The 24,290-nt window shown below is 44.7% G+C and overlaps 2 long non-coding RNA genes across 2 annotated transcripts; one reads left to right on the forward strand and one right to left on the reverse strand.

Annotated features, from left to right (window-relative positions):
* Positions 1-736: 736 nt before the first annotated feature.
* On the forward strand, positions 737-16,247 carry LOC144334866 (uncharacterized). Its single transcript, XR_013405130.1, has 3 exons — positions 737-803; positions 6,433-6,587; positions 15,869-16,247. It is a non-coding gene; the product is annotated as an uncharacterized LOC144334866 (long non-coding RNA).
* On the reverse strand, positions 4,690-23,853 carry LOC144334865 (uncharacterized). The gene is made up of 2 exons (XR_013405129.1): positions 23,623-23,853; positions 4,690-5,359 (listed from the first exon to the last, which is right to left on the reverse strand). It is a non-coding gene; the product is annotated as an uncharacterized LOC144334865 (long non-coding RNA).
* Positions 23,854-24,290: the final 437 nt, after the last annotated feature.

A 24,290-nucleotide genomic window follows, 5' to 3' on the forward strand; every position in this document is an offset into this window, starting at 1 on the left:
CAGGAGCAGGTGGAGGGAGAGCATCAGGATAAACAGCTAATGCATGCTGGGCTTAATACCTAGGTGATAGGTTGACAGGTGCGGCAAAGCACCATGGTACACGTTTACCTGTGTAACAAAGCTGCAAGCCCTGCACATGTATCCCAGAACTTAAAATAAAAATAAAATAAAATTAATTTTTTAAAAAAGCCACTTTGTCAAGCCTGTAATCCCAGCACTTTGGGAGGCTGAGACGGGTGGATCACGAGGTCAGGAGATCGAGACCATCCTGGCTAACATGGTGAAACCCCGTCTCTACTAAAAAATACAAAAAACTAGCCGGGCGAGGTGGCGGGCGCCTGTAGTCCCAGCTGCTTGGGAGGCTGAGGCAGGAGAATGGCGTGAACCCGGGAGGCGGAGCTTGCAGTGAGCCGAGATCCGGCCACTGCACTCCAGCCTGGGTGACAGAGCCAGACTCCGTCTCAAAAAAAAAAAAAAAAAGCCACTTTGTTTAGAAAAGAGTTGGTCAGATCCTCACAATGGTAAACACAGTAACCGTATGACTCAGCAATTCCACTGCTAAGTATACATGCAAGAGAAATGAAAACACACATCCATGCAAAAACCTGTAAATGGATATTAATAGAAACATTATTTATCATAGCCAAAAAGCAAGAGAAGCTAGTCACAAAAGCCACTTTTAAGAGATACGAGAGGATTCAAATTATCGGACAGTGGAGCAGGGGTTGCTGGGGCTGGAGGAGGCAAAGTGCAGTGGAAGGAGGGGCTGCTGCTAATGGGTAGAGGTTTTCTCCTGGTACAAGGTAATGAAGTTGTTCTAAAATTAGAGAGCAGGGATAATTGCACAGCTTTGTAAATATACTAAAAACTGTTGAATCATACACTTTACAAAGGTGAACTTTATGGTGTGTCAACTGCAAATCAATAAAGCTAATGAGAGAGAGGGGGAGCTCAGCTTCATTACTCTGTTCTTCCAGCATTAAGCTTTTCCCTGGACACTTACGATTTAGTCTCTCTCTCACACACACACATACGCACACATCCTCACTCATATTTTATACTCTTCTCCTTTTCTCTTCGTGCCTCAAAAATATCAATCAAATGGAAAGTGATGTTCCCAGTGTAGAGACATTGCCAATCTTACTGAGATCTCAAATAGATGGAGGCAGAGGAAGGTGGCTGTTAGGGCTTCACTTTCCAGTAACCACAGGGCACTAGGAGCTCACATGAGCCCTCCTCCTCCTGTGAGAAATTCATGACGATGTGGATAAAATGTGATGCCCAAATAATATGTGACCAAAATAGGCATTTTTTTAGGTCAAGAGAACCTATCCAGTGTTGTGACATGGTCTGTTACGAAAAATTAGCTGTGAGTGTGTCTATTGGTAAGAGAGTAAAAGGAACGCATTTACAACCTGATTTCACTTGTGCCTCTGCCGCTTTTTCATGGGATCTGTGGCTTTATTGAAGACTTTTTTATAAGAACGTGAACAAACAAACTGTAATCATCAGACAATATAGGCAGTATAAATAAAGTGTTTAAGATTCCTTTCATCCTTCTTCCGTCTTCCTTCTCCAGGTCAGGAGACCTATATCTTTTCCTATATTCTTACAAACATGTAATATGTAGAATGTCTGTTTTTATGTCATTCATCACTTATAACTAAAATACACATGATGTAGAATTTACCATCTTAACCATTTTTTAAATGTACAGTTGAGCAGTATATACACACTCCCGTGCAACCAATCCCCAGAATGCTTTCACCTCGCAAGACTGAAATTCTATGTCTGCTAGATACTAACCACCTGCTTCCCCACTGCCCTCAGCCCCTGGAAACTACCCTTCTACTTTCTGTCTCTATGAATTTGACTTTTCTCATATGAGTGGCATCATACAGTTGTCATTTGGTGACTGGCTTATTTCACTGAGCATAATGTCCTTAAGGTTAATCCACGTTACATAGCATATGTCAGAATTTCCATCTTTTTAAGGGCTGAATAATATTCTATTGTATGAACAGACCACATTTTGCTTCTCCACCCATCTGTCGATGGACACTCGGGTTGCTTCCATTTTTGGCGAGTCATTCCAGACCTTTGAACAGTATTTCTGGAAGAACACTTTACCCAGTCCAATCAACTCTGGAAGTGAAGAACATATCCTACCATGTCTTCCTGCATGGATTGAACCATAAGCGCATTCCGTTAGAGAGTGCCTAGTGCACGCCAGGCGATAGGGGGCTTTTGTCACAGGAGGCAATAAAATGGACACGATCCTGACATCATGAAGCATGAATGGCGTAGACAGAATGTAAAGTTAAGGAATAGGAGTGTGGGACAGGCTCTGAAGAAAATGGGCCATGTCAATAACAGAGACAATGGGAGGGTCGAGGATAGCATCCTGAGAAGCTGATAGTTATGCTGAGACTGGTAGGCTATGGAGGAAGCCATGCACATGAGTGCTTTTGGAGTGGGTGCAGGGCTTCTCCTTAGAGAAAATATGCTGAAGTGGAAAAGAGCATGCAGAAGGCACAGAACAGGCTGGCATGGCAGGCGCACAATGCAGGTGTTCTGCAGGGACAGTGGCATGAGATGGGCATGAATGGGGATGGGTGGACCAAGGTGTGAACTCAGATGATATTCCATATGCAAAGTACATTCTGACAGATTTAAGCGAGGGTGTAGCAAGACTGTAGATATGTTGCAAAAGCGTAATGTGGGAGAAGAATAATTTGAAGGGGAACAGGAATGGAAGCAGGAAGGCCATTAGGTGGCTACTGCAACAGTTCAGGCATGAGATAAAGAAGGATGGATCTGGGGTTGCAGCAGTGGTACTGGGAAAAAGTGGGTGAACCTGAGATATATTTTGCAATTAAAACCAATGAGACTTGGGGGTGAGTTAGATGTAGGAAGTAAGGGAGGGAGGAGAAGAAGATGGTGCCTTTCTTTCTTGTTTCTTTTAGTCTAGTCTAGAACACTTTGCCATATTCCCCAGCACAGGGGCTTAGGTGGGCCCAGCGCACACAACACGTTTTTGTGGCCTTGGGCCCCCCGTCCTGCTTCCAAGTCCAAGAGCTACAGAATGCTGGCTGCCTTTAGCACCTTTGATTTTCTTTAAACTTATAGGTTAGAAGATCTCTTGTGTAAACAAATACCTGTAGGTGGGGGTGCTCAGTGGCAACTCTGTTTGGCCATCCCAGGGATGTCTGGACAACAGCGTGTGCAAAATAGCCCAGAGGTACGGGGACATTCTATTTGGTATTTCACCCTCCATTTTGCTAAGTCACATGATGACTTCATTCATGACCCATATGAACTATTTTTTTCAAATATTTGAAGTCATAAGACATGAAGAGAGAGAAAAGAACTTGAAAGCTAGAGAAGCAGAAGAAACATTTGAGGTTTTATCATGCTTCAGTTTTCTGTCTTTTAGGCCCATCAGTTCTTACCTTAAAAATGAGAACATTTTATTAAATTTCCCCAAGTTTCCTTCCAGCCCTACCAATTCGTGACTCCTTAGAGTAATTGTCTATTTTTAGGGACAATAAGATCATGTGAGTTTTTCAAAACAAGAACAATAACCTTGTACCAACAACAAAAAAAATCAAACTGAAAATGAAGTGCATTCGCATTTGCGGAGCCTAAAACATGTAGAAGTACTATAGTAGGTAAGTCACTTCTTTTTTATTTTTGTTTTTCCAAATTGAAATATAGGAGTTGAACTGCTTCTGAATGCGATGAACTAGTTTGTAGCAGGCCAAGTTCTTGCCTAGAGCCACTGAAGAAGCCAGATAAAATGTAAGAAGCTGTTGAAATGCCCTGAAGAGCCATAGAGGCAGCTCACAGGAGCCACTTCCTCAGAGCCCACATCAGAGAGGAGTGCATGGCATGAAGAGGAGCTTTAATGGGCTGCTTGTTACTTTGGAACATCTGCCAATTTTGGTGTGGGGCAAGAGGCCAAGAGCATCACCATCTTGGACAGAAGCAGCCTGTGGAGAGGCCCAGGTGCCAGCAGAACTTTTAGAAATTCACGGACCTAAAAACAGACTTTGGACCTAAGGACTAGGGGGATGGGGACAGGATTTGCAGAGAGCAGGGTGGGAAGGAGGGAGGCAGTGAAGGCAGACATTTGCTGAACTGTTCACCTGAATGGTAAGAAGATTAAAAGAATTAACAGGAAGCTGCAGGTGATGCAAAAACAATTGTAGTACATAACGGAGGGAAGCGTAAGCTATGAGTTCATCTGGTACTCTCTAGAGGAGAGTCCTGTGTGACCTCTGCCCAGGAGCCATGCTGAATGAACGTAAATTGATTTTACAAGCAGTTGTAAGCCATGTATAGCTTGCTTGATGTATTCCACAAATAGATATTCTCCAAGCAAATATTATTAGTCTTTCTCCCCCAAAGCCCAGAATTATGCCTTAATTTATTTCCTCTAGGACCATCCCTTCACCCTCCCTTAATAGAAGGAAGAATGCAACACAGCCTAACTGCTTTAACTCCATTCTCCCTGGTGTTTTGGGGGGGAGCTCAAACCAGACTGCTTGGGTTCTGAACCTGGCACCCCTGAGCCTGGCACCCCATGTGAATTTAGGAATGTTACTTTCAGATGTGCTACGTCTGAAAAAAAAGCAATAATAGTACGTACATTGTTATGAGCATTAAATGAATTTTGCTAGCCTTGCATGCAGTAAGCACTCATTTAGTATTTATTACCACTATTATTGGCTTATCTGAATTAATACAAATATCAAGTAGAAGCAGCATAAGTGGGTTTAGCAAAAGCACAACCAGCTCTTGGGAAGCCTAAACTGAGGGCTTCCTGGGTACTGATGTGGAAATATACCCAGACCGTGAATGCCGTTAGCATAGTCCTTCAAGTCCTTCACCCATGTAAGCTGGATATGTTCAGATACGTGTTTGCTATGCTCCAGCCAGATGTAGGAAGGGCAGCTGGCGAGTCCTGGGGAACATCATCCTGGCACCATCAGGGCTTCAGATGTGGCATGGGCTTTCTTACCAACTCATCTGGTGTCCTCAGCTGGCAGGAGGCTCTGGCCGTGTGAAGGGCCCTTCTGCCCACTGCACACCTCTGTGCTAATATCCTTCACACTAAGCACCATTCAGCTGCTGAAGTCCCTGCTTGTGAGTCCAGCAAAGTAGATGCATGTCAGCATTCTGCAGCTCTACGAGGATAGGAAAACAGCGCCCCTGCTGGCTGGAACACAGGTGTGCAAGCCTCTCAGAGGACCAGTGGGGCATCTGACTGGGTCGGTTGAGTGGAAGGCAATCCAGAACGTGGCTACTGTAGCTGCTTTCTTTTTCTTTCTTTCCATTATAGAAGTAATAATACTTGCTGAAAAAGAAAATCGTATAATAATTAAAAGCATAAAGAAGCAAATTAAAATTACCTTTAATTCTACCATCCAGTGGATCTGTTTTCTGAAAACGTGATTCATTTTGGTTTCTAAACTGTTTTTTTGGACTAGAGTTTTTGCTTTGTTTTTGTTTTTCAAAATCGTGGCAAATGAATGCATGAAAATTTATCCCTAGATTCCAAACTTCCGGCAATTAAATGTATGTGTCTTGTCTGCAATACAATTCATCCAAGGTGAGTAAAAAATTGACAGTGATTTTGGTCACACATCAAACGGCAGGTCATTTGTAATACATTCAGTGGCACCCTCGCTCCTGTTCTCTCAAAGGAATTTCAGACTTGCCCCAGTCAGAATTAAAAGGTAGATAAGCTGTCAGCCTACAAGCTTCCTGGTCTAATTAATTTGGGGACAGCAGTGCTGTGAGACATTAATAAGCATCTGCTTTCTTTTTCCATTTTCTCATGAGGTTATCAATTCCTTTTTCTGTACATGTCAACTGCAAACCTGAGAATAGATTTCAAGGGAAAATTTGGAACAATGCGTGCTTTCTAAATAAAAAAAGAAATGAAATGAAAGATGAAGAAAGGAAGAAAAAGGAAGGAAGGAAGAAAGGAAGGAAGGAAAAAGAAAAAGAAGAAAGAAAGAAAGAAAAGAAAGAAAGAAAGAAAGAAAGAAAGAAAGAAAGAAACAAAGAAAGAAAGCGAAAGAAAAAAGAAAGAAAAAAGAAAGAGAAAGAAGGAAAGAAAGGGCGGGCAGATGCAATGCTGTTCATTTCTTCTTTTAATATTTCATATTTAAAGTGAAATCTGCTGCTTTTTACAGTGCATATTTGTTCTTTGACCACACTAGTGTTTTGCAAAACTTAAATTATTTGGATTTCAGAAACACCAATTAGGTCACCATGGATGCTACACTATTTCTTTTCCCAAATAATCATTTCCCTTACAAAGTGGCAATTTGCATAAATTGTAATGTTGAAAGTACACAGACTTGAGATTGGAAGGGAACGAAGTTGCTCAAGGTCGTTTAAGTTGTTAATTTTATCTCTTAGGACTTCTACCTTCTGCGCTTCTGCAGCCATCTAAAATCAGCCAGAGAGGTTTAGGATCCCATTTCTGGCTCTTGCACTGGCGATCCCAGCTGCTGTTCCTCTCTCTGCAGTGAGGGTGTTTCTCTCCCTATTCAAGAGGAGTGCCAACACCTGAGGTTTGGATTCCATCTCTTCCTGCCCCTTCTGCATCATTATCTTCTCTGCCCGGTAGGAACAGCAACTGCCATAGCTAAACACAGACCAGAAGGAACTCTCCCGAGAACTCAGGTCCCTTCACAGGCACCTCTCCTCCCCTCTCTTTCGCTTTAGGGACCTTCAAAAGCAGCTGTTTTGTTCTTCTCTTTCACTTTGATCCTTTATTTCTAGCTCTGTAATATATTGTTTTTGTCTCCACCATTTCACTACAAACTAGAAGTTTAAACTCCAGAAGTTCTTCAAGAGCTTTTTATGTTGATTTGATGTATTTTTTCTATTAATAAATCTGGACACACACACACTCTTTTTAGCCATCTGCATTCTTGATGTCTTATGTTGATTGCCAATGCTGATGCCTCTCAAGTCAAAAACTCCAAACCATACTTTTGTTTCAAGCCCTAGGCCAGTATCCAATTTCTTAGTAGACTTGAACATCTGGATCTAGACAAGTCTAAAACTTAACTCACGATTTCCTCTGTTTGAGCCCACTAGACTTGCTCCTAAAGCTGACCCTTTACACACATAACTCGTATGTGGTGAGTAAAGCCACCATCCCACCTGCTATTCAACAACACAGTTGGGGGTGATTCTAGGTGCTGCTCCCCAGCCTCTGGATTCCGTCAGTCACTCACCCAACTCTACAGATTCTCTTGCTAAAATATCTCACTTTATTACCTTATTACACGTTCCCACGCTTTCTTACCATTCACATTTTAAAAAACCATTTACCATAATCATGAAATAAAACACTCAAGAAAATAGCACAAAATTCACATATATATTAGGTTGGTGCAAATGTAATCATGTTTTTTTTTTCTTTTGGTTTGTTTTTTTTTCCCACCAACCTCATAGTATATCAGAAACAGCCAAATAACCAGTCCTCAGGTCAAGCAAAAGAACATTCCTCGAATTCTGGAAGGTTCTGAGTTTTCTCTTCTGGGTAGCATCCTCTTCCTCCTTCTGAAGACAATCCCTAGCCCAGTTTAAGAGTGATCACTTCCTTACTTTTCTCCTAGTGTCTTCTCTGAGACACATGCCCTGAAGTTCCCTCTCTGTGAGCAGTATGTATTCTCTTCCTTGATTTTCATTTCATTTTATTTTTTCATTCACAGTTACGAGTTTGAGATTCATCTATCCAGTGAATCACAGTCATTGTTGTGTAGGGTTCCACGGCATTAATACAGAGCATGCTTTTTTTCCCATTTGTCACTTGGGGGACACTAGGTGGTTCCTAGTTTGGAGCGGATCATAGTAACGCCACTGCCTTCAGGACCCACTGCAGTTCCACTCCCTGGTATGTGTCTGAGAAACCCAGGGTGCATTCCTTGGAGTGGGATCCCAATCCCAATTGAGGCTGGTCCCAATTACCTACCCCACCACTACCTGCAGTGGAAGTACAGAGTACAGCATGAATTCTTAAGTGATTTCTGCAATAGCAAATGAATCGTTCTCTCTTTCCTTTCGCCTTCGATGTCAAGGATCTTCCCACGGTGCAGATCTGGTGATGCCACCCTTCTGCACGGCATCTTTTCAGTGACTGCCCTCCACCCTTGGACAATACTTACATTTTCTAGCAATGGCGTTTAGGGCTGATTGTGATCAGAGCTCTGTCCTCCAGTCCAGACTCCCACCTTGCCATTTGCTTACCTTGATGGTATACATCACCCATACAGAAGTGCTCCCAGCTACTGCAACATGGAAGCATGTCTTCAAGAGTTGACTCTTTACACACAATTATTCATTTATGTCAAATCGTTAGAGAAGGCATTCCCTTATCTCCAGCCTGAGTCCAGTGCAAGTCCCCAGGATTCTGAAATCTCTCCAGGCATTCATTTATTATAGCAGCTATCAAGTTGTATTGGAAATATCTGTTTACATTGAATTCATTCATATCCTGCCTCTTATACAAAAGGGTTGGATAGATGAAATATAATAGAGATGCAACCATGTAAGCAGATAAGTGTAGCTAGACTACAGTTTAAAAAGGAGGACACTGGAAATTAGATAGACAAGCTATGGAATTCCATGTGGTCATTAAAATTGGGTCTCAGAAAGACACTAATGACAGGGACCACAAAGCAGGTGTGTGCCTTCACCACAGGGTGGGAATGGGGGCTGCGTGTTCCATCTCTGAATTCCCAATGCCTGACACCTCCTCAGAGCAATAGGATCACATGCGTGTTGAAGTGGATGCCCAGGTAACAGGCAACTTTAGAGTTGCTATGACCTCATTCATGCACTGCAGAATGATGCTGGTGTATATGGCTGGACAACTGAAGTATTTGGAAGGACGAGTGCCATCTACAATCTGCAGTTGCTAACTAAACTGTCTGTAGGGACAATCCATCAGCAGCAGTCACAAAGACTGAGCAGGCTTAGGAGGTAGGAGCAACTAACAGGGAAATGATGGAGGGCTTTTTGAAACATCACACACCGGGGCCTGTCGTGGGGTTGGGGGAGCCGGGGGATAGCATTAAGAGAAATACCTAATGTAGATGACGAGTTGATGGGTGCAGCACACCAACATGGCACATGTATACAACATGTAACAAACCTGCACGTTGTGCACATGTACCCTCGAACTTAAAGTATAATAAAACAATTAAATAAACATGAAGAAAAATTTTAAAAGTCAACTAAAATAACTCTTGTTGTTCTTAAACAGCTTCCAGTTTTATATAACTCTTTTTTCACAAGGTTAGAAGAACACTCAGGATTTAGAAATCTGTCTAATAATGACTGTCTTCAATGACTTAGGGAGGACAGACAGGTAGAAACTGATGTGTTTTGAGACCAGCATCCTAAACTAGATTTGTTCACAACCATTGTCTGAGAGGCTGCCGTTCACACAGGCCAGATGCCAGGTAGGAGCACCTCCTGGAAACTGCATCCCCTTCCTTCCGTCTGCTCACCAAGTCCTGACCACGTTATGGGACCAACAGAATTTACCCTGCCTTGTCCCCTTCAAATGTGATTTGGGAAATCAGGAAATTTTTATCTGGAGCCAGTAAGAGACAGTTTTCTTTATTCTGATTTTCTCTGGGGAGATGCACTAGATGGAAGACATCAATATTCCTTTATTTTGTGCAGCTCGACATGCTAAAGTCTTGTGTGTTTTGTTTTTTTTTTTTTTTTTTTGAGGAGTCTCACTCTGTCCCCAGGCTGGAGTGCAGTGGCACGATCTTGGCTCACTGCAGGCTCCGCCTCCTGGGTTCATGCCATTCTCCTGCCTCAGCCTCCCGAGTAGCTGGGACTACAGGTCGCCCGCCACCTAGCCAGGCGAATTTTTTGTATTTTTAGTAGAGACAGGGTTTCACTGTGTTAGCCAGGATGGTCTCGATCTCCTGACCTCGTGATCCACCCGCCTCGGCCTCTCAAAGTGCTGCGATTACAGGCGTGAGACGCTGCACCTGGCCGCTAAAGTCTTGTTAATGAACACTTTCCCATCTTGCAGTTTCTTCGTAGCAGTTCCATGCCTGGTGGTGATGGAAAGGTTTCTCAGAACACTTAGGTTTATTCATACTGCCAGACAAATGGCATCCTGTAGGCTTACTTAAAGTGTGTTTTTTGGTTATATTGCTGTAACAGGTGAGTCTTAAATCCCCAAATTCTAAGAAAATAAAGCCTGAGGGCAAGGAGTACGTGTTTGATACCATAGCTCGCTTAAAGGGAAACCAAATATGCCTGGAGAACAAAACAGAAACTGGGCATTACCTTAGAATAATAATTGTTATTATTATTGAGGCAAGGTTTTGCCGTGTTGCCCAGGCTGGAGTACACTGGCACTATCTCTGCTCACGGCAGCCTCAACCTCCTGGACACAAGTGTTCCTCCCTCCTCAGACCCTCAAGTAGCTTCCCTTTAGAATTTAAAGAAAAATGCTGAGTTAAGAGATGGCACGAAGAAGGCCAGGATTACTCTGGAACTCATCACCCTGAGCCTTCACAACAGCATGGGCTTTCCTGGTGGACACCACCTTGCTCCTCCTCAGTGTGATAGTAGCCACATGACTGAGCTCAGCATTCAGAATGATCAATCCCGTCTGTTGCCCACACACCCTCTCCCCATCTACATCCATCCCCAATAGACGTCCGAGGGTGCTCCTCCAAATGTCATGCCCCCAAGTCCTGTGCAAGTTCTCATCTGACCCTATGGCGCATCCCTCCCTTCCACCCCCATCTTCTGGCCAGCCTGAGTACAGTGCATGTCCCCAGGATTCTGCCCTGTGCCCCGTCAAGTTCTCCTCTGATCTTTGCTCTCACCTTTTGACACCTGGCTGTTCTCTGGGAACACCCTGTCACTGCAGACACAGGATGTTTTTCTCATACACGGCCTACATCAGGATCAGGAAATGGAGTTGGTTTTTCCTCTTTCTTATTGTTCCTTCCTAACCTTTCCTCTCCCTCTCTCCTAACCAGAAGTCCCTGATGCTCAAGGATGTGTCTCACTGGCCTCTGCCATCCCCTGCCCTGGTCATTGCCACTGTCTCCTTATCTGGTCCTTCTCAGTCATTTCAGACACTAGATCCAGCCACGGCTTTGTGCACACTCCATCCTGATCCTGATCTGTATTCTGTTCATCATCTACACTGGTGTTTCCAACCTCATGGATGCCTAGGGTGGCCATATGTCATGGTTTCTCTTGGAGTGTCCCAGCTTAGGCCTATTGTCCTAGAGTAATTATCGTCGGCACCACTTTCATTCTCATGCCTCCCCATTTGGAAGATAAATTATATTGGTGGTCTTGTGGTCGGCCAGATATCTACTTCTCTGTCACTCCTTCCTCTTCATCTATGTTCTCCTCCTTCCCACTTCCACCAGTCACTCCTCCATCATATCTGGGATCTTAGACTCACCAATATATAAGATCTCAACTCTGAGCATTCAAAACACGAGTGTTGCCTCCTATTCTTTCAATTCCAAAGCAATTTAAACTTCACTGAGATCTTCCATTTGACGATCCCTTCACTCCCTCTGTGGACCGTCGTTACAATCAACTTCCTGATGCCCTCTAGCCTCTACTCCACTAGAATCCCTGCCAAACCCTCACCTGCTTTAGTGTAATTACCTTTCTTCCTTCTGTCTGTGTACAAGCAGAACTTGATTTTAAAACTATCAATCGTTCAACCGGACTGACTGGTTTCATCTTAAATCACGACTATAAACCTCAAATGAGCAATGATTCTACAGACCAATCCTATTCAGGTTCCCCTAACTGCAGTCTGCCAGTGTGTCAGGCAGTGGCCTTGAAGACAGAGCAATAGGATTTACTTCATCTGAATGACAGAAAGAAAATAGATTAGAAAAAAGAAAATGGAGAGAGCCTCAGGAACCTGTGGGACTCTGACAGAAGATCTAACATTCATATTTTGGGAGTCTCAGAAGGAGAGGAGACCGTGAGGTTGAAAGAGTATTCAGAGACATAAGATTTATATATTTCATTTACATAAACAAAGTTTTATATATTTTGCCAAATTTGGGGAATTTGCTGCTGTTATGTCTTTGAATACTCTTTCTTTGTTTACATATTTCGGGATTTGTTCAAAAAGCTGAATAAATCCCAAATAGAATATACCCAAAGAAATCCATGCCAAGACATGTCATAATTACACTTCTGAAATCCAAAGACACAGAAGAAGCTCTTAAAAGCAGAGAAAGAGAGAAATGACACATTGCTTTTAGGAAAACACCCACTCAGATGACAGCAGATTTCTCATCAGAAACCACAGAGGTCGGAAGAAAGTGGTACAGCATTTTTCAAGGACTGAAAGAAAAGAATTGTCAACAATGAAGACTAAACCCACTGAAATTATCCTTCAGGAAAATAAAGACCTTTTCCTATAAAGGACAAGTAAAAAAAATTGTCTCTAAAAGACCTACCCCGAATGATTGCTAAAGATAGCTCTTCAAGCAGAAAGGAAAAGCTGAAAGGAAGAATCTTGGAGTTACCGGAAAGGAGGAAGGAACTGTGGAAAAGGCAGGTAGACAGAGACACAAATGAGACTAGGCTTTTGTCTGTGAGTTTTAGAAACCATATTAGATGAGTGAAACCAACATAACACTATCTGATACTCAAGATGACATTTAAAAATGGGACCATAAACAGGCCTAAATGGAAGTTAGGTTTCCACATTTCACTTGAAGTCATAAAATCCAAGGTCTAATATTACTCGTTAGAAAGAAAAAAAGACTCCTTTCTCAACCCCACCTTCTCCTTCACTACTTTTCCATTTCTCTGACGTTTTGCAGCAATGCTTCTTAGAAGAGCTTCACTCACCATCCCACCCTGATTTTGTTTCCCTTCATACCACTCCACCCAAAAGGATCTTTTCAAAGTCCTTTGCAATTCTGGCAAGAATAGACAGCTGATATTTTCCCAAATTGTCTTCGAGTAATCAAAGGTATTTTCGTGTCAGCTCTCTCTGATGTCAGGATTATTCAGAATATGTATTTTCTGAGTCATCCTCCCTCACTGCCTTTTGTTCCTTGACACTGAAGCTATATACGTTAAAGCACAAATACTCCTAATATTTCATACGCTGGCTTTGATTTCATCATTTCTAACAATTTGCTACCTTGAAATTAAAACCTGCTTACATCTACCAAAGCCTCAGCTTTAAAACGGCACTTGAACCAGACAGTTAGTCCTGTGGGGAATGACATAATTGCCCAAAGAACCAAGCCACGAGCTTTTTACTGTACAAAGAGTGAATATTTGCAAGAGTTAAGCCTTGTTCTATTTTCACTCTTAATTTTTTTGATGCTACGCAAAATTATGGCACTCCTAGATATGGGGCAAAATTAGAGTCTTCTTATTTTTTCTTATGTTGACAGACCTTTGAACTGAACTATTTTGAGTTCAGTATTTTGAGTATTTCAAGATCAGTTTCAATTTGTAAAGATGCACATCTCAGTACAGAGCAACCTCCAGAGGAATGAGACCCATTTAAAGCTTAGGAATACTGTTTTGCCCAAACACAATGAAAAGGAAAGGAAATTAGAATATATGGGTAAACATAAGAAGTGTGTGTGTGTGTGTTTGTGTGTGTGTGAGAGAGAGAGAGATGGAGAGAGGGAGAGAGAAGCAAATTAGAATGAAAAGATACACTTTAAAAAATCCATTGGCCTGAGTTTAAATGTTCACTCAAGCAAGTCACATAGCTCCTCTGAGCCTCATGTGTGAAATAAGAGGATAATGCCAATCTTGCAGGATGATGGGGACTTTGTCCATGTTGATCACCAAACTTTGCTGACCTCTGTTCTTCATGAGGAAGACTCAAAGACTAGCTATTTCTGGCTTTGTTGGGGTGTTGGGGTGCCACATGACTCATTGTAGCCATGAGTTAGAAGCAGAGAGCAACTCAAGGATGTGCATTTGATTTTCAATGTGAGGTCACACAGAGCTCTTTGGCCTGCCACGTGGCCAGCATTTAAAATGGTGCCTTTTGGCCTGGCCTCTGAGCAGCAGGGATCAGCAGGGAGCCTTGCCGATGTGCATTGTCATGTTCCATGGGCTGGAATTAAATTTTGGTTGTTCCAAATCCTGAAGTCCTGTGTTCCCAAGGCATCATCACATTTCTGCCATATCAGGTGCCTGTTACAGTGATGGAGGTCAGAGATGCTCATTAGGTGGGGACATTACAAATGCTGCTGTTGCTTTTGCTGTGAAATCCATTCTTACTGATTCTTCCCTGGCTTTAGGAGAGTATTGTAAACTCTTTCCTCATACCACCCATCCTCACATAATCCCCTCCTCTTAAAGTCTTTGATGGACCCGCATTCATGTGAAGTCAGAGAACCAAGTTGATTTTCCAACAGGCACTGGGAGTCAACCCAAGTTATTTGCTCAATGGGTGGAGGCAAGTAGCCTGAATCCTCATGGTAAGCCTATGACAGTGCAAGTTTAGGTAAGATAAAATTGTGGTGTCTCCTTTCTCTGCCAGACTCCGTTCTCATTGTGCTGACCTTGCAATAAGACAGCCCTGAATCCTGTGCTATTGAAGAGGTGAGGCCCTCCTAAATGGCCTGCTTTATGGAAGGATTTTTGGTACTCCCATCACCACATCCACAGAGAAGGCGATTGTAGGCTAAGGGATCAGGGGCTGTGATGCTGCTGGTGCAGTGAGCCGCTCTGCATTGCCAAGGCCTTATGCTTGCTATAAACACCATCATTGCCAGCTCTGCTCTTTGCCAGGGTGCTCACGGTCATGGTGGAGGGCAATGAGCAGACAGGAACCACCCCGGTCATGGCTGGCGTTCACATCCCTCCACTTGCAGGGAGCCACGGACCCTTCTACCGCTGATGCTGGGAGACCAGCCAGACACCATTGCTGACTCTACCCATGCTCCCTCCACTCATTCACACCTGCCACACTAATCATCCCAGAAAATGACTTCTACATGTCACCTCTGTGTTCCTCTCGTGGTTCTCCATGCTTTGAGAACAAAGGCAAACTCCCTGTGTCAGTCAGCTAGGGCTGCTGTGACAGAGCACCAGAGCCTGGTGGTTTAAACCACAGAGACTCATCATCTCACAGTTCTGGAGGCTGCAAGGCTAAGATCAAGGTGTGGGCAGGGTCGGTTCCTTCTGAGGCTGTGAGAGAACCTGCACAGGTCTCTCTTCTGGGGGTTTGCTGGCAGCCTGTGGGTTCCTTGGCGTGTGAACACATTCTATCTTTGAATGGCGTCCTCCGTGTTTGTGTCTGTTCTTGTGTCTGAATTTCCCTTTTTTACAAAGACACTAGTAATATTGGATTAACCACCCACCCCCCAACCCTCACCCCCCACCAACCCACTTGCCAAGGACCTCATTCTAAATTGACTGCATTGGCAAAACCCTATTTCCAATGAAGGTTACATTCTGAGGCACTGGGGGTTAGGACTTCAACATACGTATCTTAGGAGGGGGCACAGTTCAGCTCAAAACACTCCCACAGTTGAGCAACGCAGGCTCTCCACCACATTTTCCAACCTTCCTTTTCCATCTTATCTTCTGAATTCCACTACATTTTCTCACCATGCCTGTGGTAGCCAGACTGCTAGAACACTTCCCTGCCTGGGGGTCTAAGCCTTCCTTCTCAGGTCTATCCATCCTTTAACACCTAGCCAAATCACTTCTGTGGAGGGTTTTGGGATTCCTCCAACCTTGGTGATATGTGTGAATGCACTGAATTCAATTTTTTGCATAAACCATAGATTGGGCAGCTACTCACAGGCTTTCTTGCAATTATCCTATCTTCCAGGACAGTATCACCCCTAGACCTGGGCAAGAGAGACCACTGGGTGAGGCATCCATGAAACCCAAGGAAGAGGCGCCTATGAAGAGTCTGCAGTCACCTTCTAGACCATTCTCCCTCAGTAAACTGTGTCCTCTCCAGAGCTGAAGACTGGGTCTTCCCATACTGACACCTCCAGTGGAAAAGAAAATTCTAGATTCAGCTCTGGGTGTCCAAGTCATCATGGAGGTATATTTGTCAAGGTGGAAGAAAAGGACATGTTGTATTTTGCAGTTTGTAAGTTTGATCGATAACTTTAAAATATTTGGACCTATGTGTGGGTGCCATTTGCCTCTTAATCGGGGTTGGGTAGGAGTAGAACTTGCTACATGCAATCTCTTTCCCTATTTGCTATACTCCTGTATTCCGACATGAGCTTTTTAAAAGATAAGTATAAACGTATCTGAAAGGAAGTTGGTCCTTCCTGACCCTTCAGCATAGCTTTAGCTGCTCCTGTTTAGTTCTGATGTCATTATTCTTCCACTCTCCTATTTTGTGCTGAAGTAATAAGATGTTTCCATGGGAGTATGCACTTATCCCAATAAAAGGACTTTTAGTGAACCAATAGAACAAGTCCCCAGAACCCACCTCCAAGTCACAATGATAGTCTCACGATGCAAGGAGAAAGGTGATTTTAGGTGCAGCAGCTAACGGGGTGAGACATGGGAATGAGGCTTCTGTGTCTCACGTGGTACCCACTCATGCCTGCTGTGCAAGTCAATTTCTACGTCTGGCCCCAGGCAATGTCCAACCACCTACTGATCTTATGTGATGAGGGGTGGGAAGGAGACACTTTGCATGGTCCCCAGTGACAAAGAAGAGGCCCTCAGCTATAGCTACTCTTGTGTGAGTACAGGGGAGGATTTCTCAAGGAGCAGAAATAGCTTCTCCTTGAAAGTATTTGGGAATATTCAAAGGCATATCAGATGCATATCAGATGCCAGAAAATTAATGCAAAGAGTTTATGCTGGCAAAAAGGCATTTGGTTGAATACCAACTCACCTGGATTTTTCCTTTATGTAAATGGGAAGAAATTGTGGCTTTTCTTTTCTAGGAGCACCAGGAAGGGTTTCCCAGGTGAGAGGGTGGCAGCCAAGCCTTCCCAGTGGCTCATACCACCTTCTGCTCCCTCCCACCACCAACCCTCTAGGGAGCGCTCTGCCTGGGGGCTTCCCTCAAACCCCCTGCTCCCTTCCCCCTCAAGGACATAATGACTGAGCACCTGTTACTCTGTCATAGTTAAACTAACTTCACTTCTAAATATTCACTTGGACAAAAACATTCTCTTTAATATTTTTCTTCTCATTTTTTTCTGTTTGAAATCTTATCTAACTACTTGAGTAAAACCTCTCTTCCTTTTCTCACTCAATTCTATTTTTGAATCAGAATATTACTCCTATCATGGTTTAAGTATAGGAGTGACACACCACTTCAAATCATGTCAGGGATAGAAAGCATCTTCTTTTTTATATTTGATACAAAATGCATCCTGATCTTGCTGTCTGCTGCTGGCCCCATGCTAGTTTAGAGGACAACTTCTCTTCACTGAGGAGAACATAGAATCCTGGAGATAATTTTGATGAGTAGTGTAAGTCATTTCCACTACCAATAGCTAAGTAAATGTTTTGAATCTTTTCCATAATATCACCATAAATCGAGTAGTTCTGAAATAAAAATAAGGTAAGATAAGGAAGAACTATCCATCACTAAGTCAGGAGGCTTTCGTCTGAGGCAAATGGACTTGTACCTACACATATGAATCATTAATTTTACTTTTTGTGGGCGGAGTGTCATTTGTCCATCTAGTACCTATCTCTTTTTTCTTCCTTAGTCACAGAGCCCTTGTTTTATCGAAATAACAATGAGTCCAGCTATAAAATTCCGATTTCTCAGCCTCCATTGCAGACACTTGTGGCTGTGCTAAATTCTGGCCACTGAGATTTAAGCAGCAGATGTTGGCTGAGGCTTCCAGGAAAATACTTCAAAAGAGGGAAGGGCAACTGGCACATTCCCCTAAGTCCTCTTGCCTTTATCTTTCTTTCTGCCTGGAATGCAGACATGATGGCTTAGGCTTCAGCAGTCTATGAGGTAGCCTTGTGGTTGGCTACCTCACTGAGGATGGTGAAACAGAACTTTAGAAGGAACCTGGGACTTCCTTCTTTGGACTTGTTTCTTTCTTTCTTTTCTTTTCTTTTTTTGGAGATGGAGTTTTGCTCTTGTTGCCCAGGCAGGAATGCAACAGCACAATCTCATTTCATTGCAACCTCTGCCTCCCAGATTCAAGCAATCCTCCTGCCTCAGCCTCCTGAGTAGCTGGGATTACAGGCGCCCACCACCACACCTGGCTAACTTTTTTGTAATATTAGTAGAGACAGGGTTTGACCATGTTGGCCAGGCTGTCTTGAACTACTGACCTCATGTGATCCACCTGCCTCAGCCTCCCAAAGTGCTGGGATTACAGGCTTGAGCCACTGTGCCAGGCCTGGACTTATTTATATGAGACAAAAATAATCCCTCTCTTCTTTAAGCTGCTATCAGATCACTCTAGTTCTATGCAGTTGAATTTGATCCTAGTTAATACATTCCACTGTATTCAAATGCAAGAAATGTCATATTATTTTTCTAAATCACAAAAAAAAACAAATTTCTAAGTCCCCACTAAGCTGGCTGGCAAGAAATTCAATATCAACATGTGCAGCTGGTTCCCATGTGTACGCCTGACACAGTGCCCAGAAAACACAGTAAGGGCCTATGGTATTTGGCCCATCAGGATGGCTGCTGAGCTGCCCATGCAGAGGGAGACAGCTTCCAGGTTTGATGTGGGTTTGATGCAGAGGGAGACAGCTTCCAGGTTTGTGTGCAGCCTGGGCAGCCCAACCCAGCCCTCTGGGTATACAAGGCAGCCATGTCTCTCCCCTTGGGGTCCTATGAGTTCCAGCACTGACCTCGACCTCCCCAAGAGGTCTGCCACCCAGACTCACACCAGAATCAGATCAGGGATGTCCCCGGCCTCCAGGCCAACCCCTCTGCCTCCATGTTTCCAAATTCTCCTTGTTCCCTGCCCTCCTTACTGTCACTCTTGGGGAAACGGGCTCTTGAACCACAAAGGGCCTCTGCTGAAGGCAGGTGGGCATGGAAAAAGGGGATGCCCACCCTCAGAGGGGGGCCTCTCCTTGTCCTCCTGTTTACTTGTGTGTGAGCGTTTTCCTGTGGGAGACGAGGACACTTTCCAGACTCACAAAGGTTTCTGTGAACCAAGAAGATAGAGTGTGGAAGAGGCTCAAAAGTCTCTTTCACAATTTCCACATCAGCATCTCCTGCTTAGACCTGTTCTTGTTTCCATGAAATATAGAATGGTTATAAGGGATACAAGCTTAGAAAGTCAAACGACAAAACAAAGACAGAATGAAAGGCAAAGTAGAACATGGAAAGATTTGGATCTGAATGTGGGAGAAGAAAGGAAATGAGTACTGAGTGAAGAGGCACATAGCCAATGCTGGGGTATATTTGGCAACAACAGCATGACTGGTAAGAGTCACGGTCAGAATGAAATCACTAGTGATTATTTGCCCTTTATATCAATAAGTTAAAATTACTATAGATTTTGCCATATCACAATGCTATAAAAAAGTAGATGTATCACTTAAACAGATATATCTCTTACAGTCTGATATCAGGAAACAAGTGGAGTTAGATAGTGAGTAACACATGCATATAAGTCCTCATAGACTTCTAGCAGTGGCCTGTAACTTGAGATTGAGATGTTTAACTCTTCAAATATTCAAATCACTGCAAAGTCTACTCATGAGGTGTATGAGCCTCAATTTCTAATCATTGTAATGCAATCAACAATTTGCTCTTCAGAAAACACCTCCTCTCTGTTTTCTCATCTGCAACATGGGAGGCCTCGTTAGCATTAATAATTTAATGTGTGTCTGAGCTTGGTGGAGGGAGAGAGCCTATAGAGGCAGGCTTTGTTGCTGCTGCTGCTGTTATAATAATGATGATTGTGTCTGAGGCGCCTGGGTGTGTGTGGACTCAGGGAGGTCACGTTCTGACGGGCTGACTCCCTGAAACTTTCTGCCTGGCACTGGTGCCTGCCCAGGGAATGGGTTATGGAGTTCAGGCCTGTTTGGGTTTGTAGCATGTAATGATAGTTTCAGGGCAGCTGGTGTTGTTGAATCTGGAGCTGGGTCTTGGGCGTTCACCATCTGATTAATTTGCCCATCTGACTCACTTACCTGCCAAGAGAGTCAAGAACCACGTCTGTAATAGGGGAAATTGGAATCACTTGTTTCAGGCAAATTTATCCAAAGGATTTATTTTCTCAAAGCGCTACCTGCAGTTACATTGGAAAAAAGCCCGGCGTGGCTCCTCTGAGTCAAGCGCTGCATCTTTTTTTTTTTCCTCTCTAGGCTACTGTACTTCTTTGTAAAAAGAAGAAAATTAGTTAATGGAATGAGCTTGTTAACACATTACACTCGGGCTGCAAGAAAAGTCATGGTTGAATCAAATAATGATCTCAAGCTTGTGCTCTTAGATGAGGGAGAAATACACTGAAAGAGGACGTGCTTGACCTCTACAGACCGAGCCTGGCCAGGTCCCTGCTTATCCTGAGACAATGAGAGGAGGCGTGATGTGGCCAGGGAGCGCTGGAGCTGCCAGGAGCGTCACCTTCGCCTGGCCCCTCATTAGCTGTCTGCTGTCTTCTTACAGGGCTGGTGTGTCTGGAAGTGAAGTGTGGAAGTGTACTCAGCTGGAGCCCATTTTGACATAAAAGCATACGAAGTGGATGAAAAGTGCTGGCTTCTTTGTGCTCAGGTCTACTGTGATCTGTAACCCCCCAGAGAATTCTGAGCTCAATTCTTTCCATCCCACCTGCATCATCTGATGTCTGGCTTTCCTGTGACCATGGGGCACAGATTTCCCTTCGTGAAAAGGGCTCTGCTGGAGGCAGCCAGGAGGGAGCTGAGCCAATGGGCAGTTGGGTCACACGTGTGAAGTGGGGGTGAGTGAATGTGAACAGTCCTGTAAACGGATGGTACCTGTGGATGGTGTCAGGCCACAGCAGGAACACAGAAGGGATAAAAGGGGGAAAGCGCATTGAAAGGAGGAGGCTGAACTGGAGAAGGTCCTTTTAGCCGAACCTGCCTGTACCCTGCCCGTAGCCTCTGACTCTTGACCTGAGGGGTTTCTCTGGATGCTGGAGCCCTCAGATCCTGCACAGAGAAGGCCTGAAGTGCAGGGGAGTTCGTGCCCTCATCCCACGTGACAACAGGCTCCAGCCCATGAGTGATGAGATGGGAGCTGGGAGTCCAAAGCCTAGATCCCGAGTCGGCCATAAGAATGACTGGGGCAGCTATAGGTAACCCACAATAATGTGCCCTCCAGCCAGGGGTGTGCTGATGGAGGAGTCTCACTGGTTCTCCAGAAGAGCACACAAGCCCTCATTCGTAGCCTTTGCTGGCTTCCATGGTGCCAGTTCCCTCGCTGACGGCAGAGTCGGGAGGAGGAGCAGTGATGCTGACATGCCACACCGGGTCAAGGTCAGCACCAGGCTGGAAGTTTTAATATAACGTGTTTGGTTGTAAGTTTGTATAATTTAATTTTCAACAACAGACAACTTTCACAACCGGCTTACAAAAATCCTGAAAATGTCCCAAGCGGGCTGGGCTCTCTGCTTCCTCCCTGCCCAGCAATTCCTCCCTGACTCAGAGCCCCCAGGACCCCTCCTCCAGTAAGTGCTGTCTCAGGCTGTTGTCTTCCCAGAGGGACTTTCAACAGTCTCTCAGTCGTGCGACCCACTTTGTCTCCTGAAAGCCAGCAGGTGGTACAGATCCATCCTGCTCCACTCTCCGTTTCTCCTTTCCTGGAAACGAGTGGCAGCTCTCGCTCAGCTCTAGCGGCTGCCGCACCGTCAGCTCCACGCAGCCCTCAGCTGCCGGCTTCCAGGCACAGAGCTCCACTGCAGCCTGCATCTGAGCTGTGCCCAGGGCTGGGGCACAAGGGCTGGAGAGGGCATGAGTGTGAGCGTGTGTACATGTACATGTGCAGGTGTGTGAGGGTGTGTGTGTAGGTATCTGTGACTGTGTATGAGCAGGTATGTGTGAGTTGTGAGGAAGTGTACGTGTATAAGTGTGTATAAGGGTATATATGTATGTAGCATGTGTGCGTGTGTGATTGTGTATATGTGATTGTGTCTGAGGGTACATAAGGATGCATGTATTTGTGTGAGGAATGTGTATATGGGTGTGTGTGTCATTGTGTATATGTGAGTGTGTATGGGAGTGTGAGCATGAGTGTTAGAGGATATGCATTTGCGTGTATGGGTATGTTGTATATGTTTGTGTGCGTGTGGGATTGTGTATCAGTATGTGCCCATGAGTGTGTGTGTGTGACTGTATATGACTATGCATGCATGTGTATGAATATGAGTGTGTAAGTGTGTGTGTGTGTAAGGGAGTGTGTGAATGTATGTATAAGAGTATGTATGTGTGAGTGTGACCGTGAATGTGTGAGAGTATATGCATGAGTGTGCTTGGGTTATGTGTGTGAGTATGAGTAATTGTGTGTATATGAGTATATGCATGAGTATCTGAGTGTGCCTGTGATTGGGGGTGTATAATTGTGTATATGTGTGTGCATGCATGTGTATGAGAGTGTGCAAATGTGTGTGTGTGGCCTCAGCACCTCTGCCTCCTTTCTTTAACAATAGCACCCCACTTTTCCTGGTGTACATACCCCACATGATCCCTGTAAGCTGCCAGCTCAGATTGCCTGACACCCTGGGAGGCAGAGCCCTAACTCCTGCAGGGGAGCAGGAAATTCAGGGGCAGCAGTGGCAGAGGCCAAAGGGGAGTGTCCCTTACTTGAGCCACCTCTGTCACCAGGGCCCAGAGCGTCTTCATGTGATCCTCAAGCCCTCCTGAGATAGAAGCTTTCTAATGTCATTTTATAAATTCCTTTCCCGCTTAAGTCAGCTAGGCAGGCAGGCTGTTTGCAAATACGAGCTCTATTACATAACCGTCTTGTGAAGGGGCCCCTGCTGTCCCACTAGAATTGTGAAATTATTTGGTGGCCTGACAGGGCAAAGGGCAGATTAGGTCCCATCACTGTGGGGGAGGGGCAGAGGGCCAGGCTTGTTGCTAAGAGACAGAAACTGCAAGGACAGTGCCTCAACAGGATTTCTTCCAAAATCCATGTATGGGATCAATCCAATAACGAGGGTAAGGGCGACAGTTGTAGACAGATAGAGGGAAGAATCCCTGGAATCCAAGAAGCACGTGACACCTTGTCTTGCTAACAAAAACAGTGCACCCTGACCACATACTGTGCACCAGGCCTGAGATACTACATTACTGAACCATTGCAGCACCTGGAAAATAGATTGTTAAAAGGCCCTTAGTATCTCCATGTCCGGACAGTGCCCCTCATTCAGATGACCTCAGGTGCACAGAGGTTACACAGAAACACGCGGGTCAGTGGTGGAGCCGGGAATGAATGAGGATGGTCCCACTCCAGAGTCACAAAATCTGAATCTCTGGGGGAGAGGCTGGGAATCTGCATTCTAGCAACCACTCCCATGGCCCTTTGTGCACCTGTCTGAAACCCACTGCCTTATGCAGAGAGCTGGATCAGTGTGCTATGAAACACAGACGGATTTCTGTGTTTCTTCTGCATCCGACTTCTGAGGGATCCAGTTGGAATACTGAGAAACATACATGCTGGGCTCCATGGATCCGTCCTGCCCTGTGTGCCTGGGAAAGGTCTCCCACAGCACCAACTGTGGCCTCCCACAGAGCCTTCTCATCTGAACATTAGCCTCATAGGCTGCTTGGGTACGGGGAGATCTTGCTAGAATCCTCCCGGAACGTGTGGCCTGTTGTCCGGGATCCGTAGCTACGGACCCTGCCTCAGCTGTGGGAGCCGCCCAGTGTGGGCCAGGCTCAAAGAACCCTGCGTAGAGAGCTGCCCACAGTTTGTTTACACACGTTTGTTGTGTTTCTAGAGTGAAAGGAACAGGACATACAGGGTGGACAAAACCGGCAGGGGCAGCTATGTCATTTCAGACGAAAACAAGCCTTTTCGGAAACATTCCAATACTAGATGATTATGGCTTTCCAGGGACAACGTCTCTCTACTTCTGTCTGCAAACATCCCCAGGGACTGAAAGCATCTTGAAGCCTGCCTCCCCAGGTTAGGGAGTCACTGACAGGGCAGAAGTCACATTTTGAATGTGTGTTTCATTGGCACTTCCCAGAGGATGAGGCAAAGGCATAGACATCTGACACTGTGGCTGTGCCTCCGTGCCCCCACTGTCAGTGACCACCTCACCCTTCTGCAGGATGGCCCCGTGGACTCACACACCACTGCTCCATTCTACTTTGGT

Source organism: Macaca mulatta, chromosome 15, assembly GCF_049350105.2.
Source record: "Macaca mulatta isolate MMU2019108-1 chromosome 15, T2T-MMU8v2.0, whole genome shotgun sequence".
NCBI classification, from domain to species: Eukaryota; Metazoa; Chordata; class Mammalia; order Primates; family Cercopithecidae; genus Macaca; species Macaca mulatta.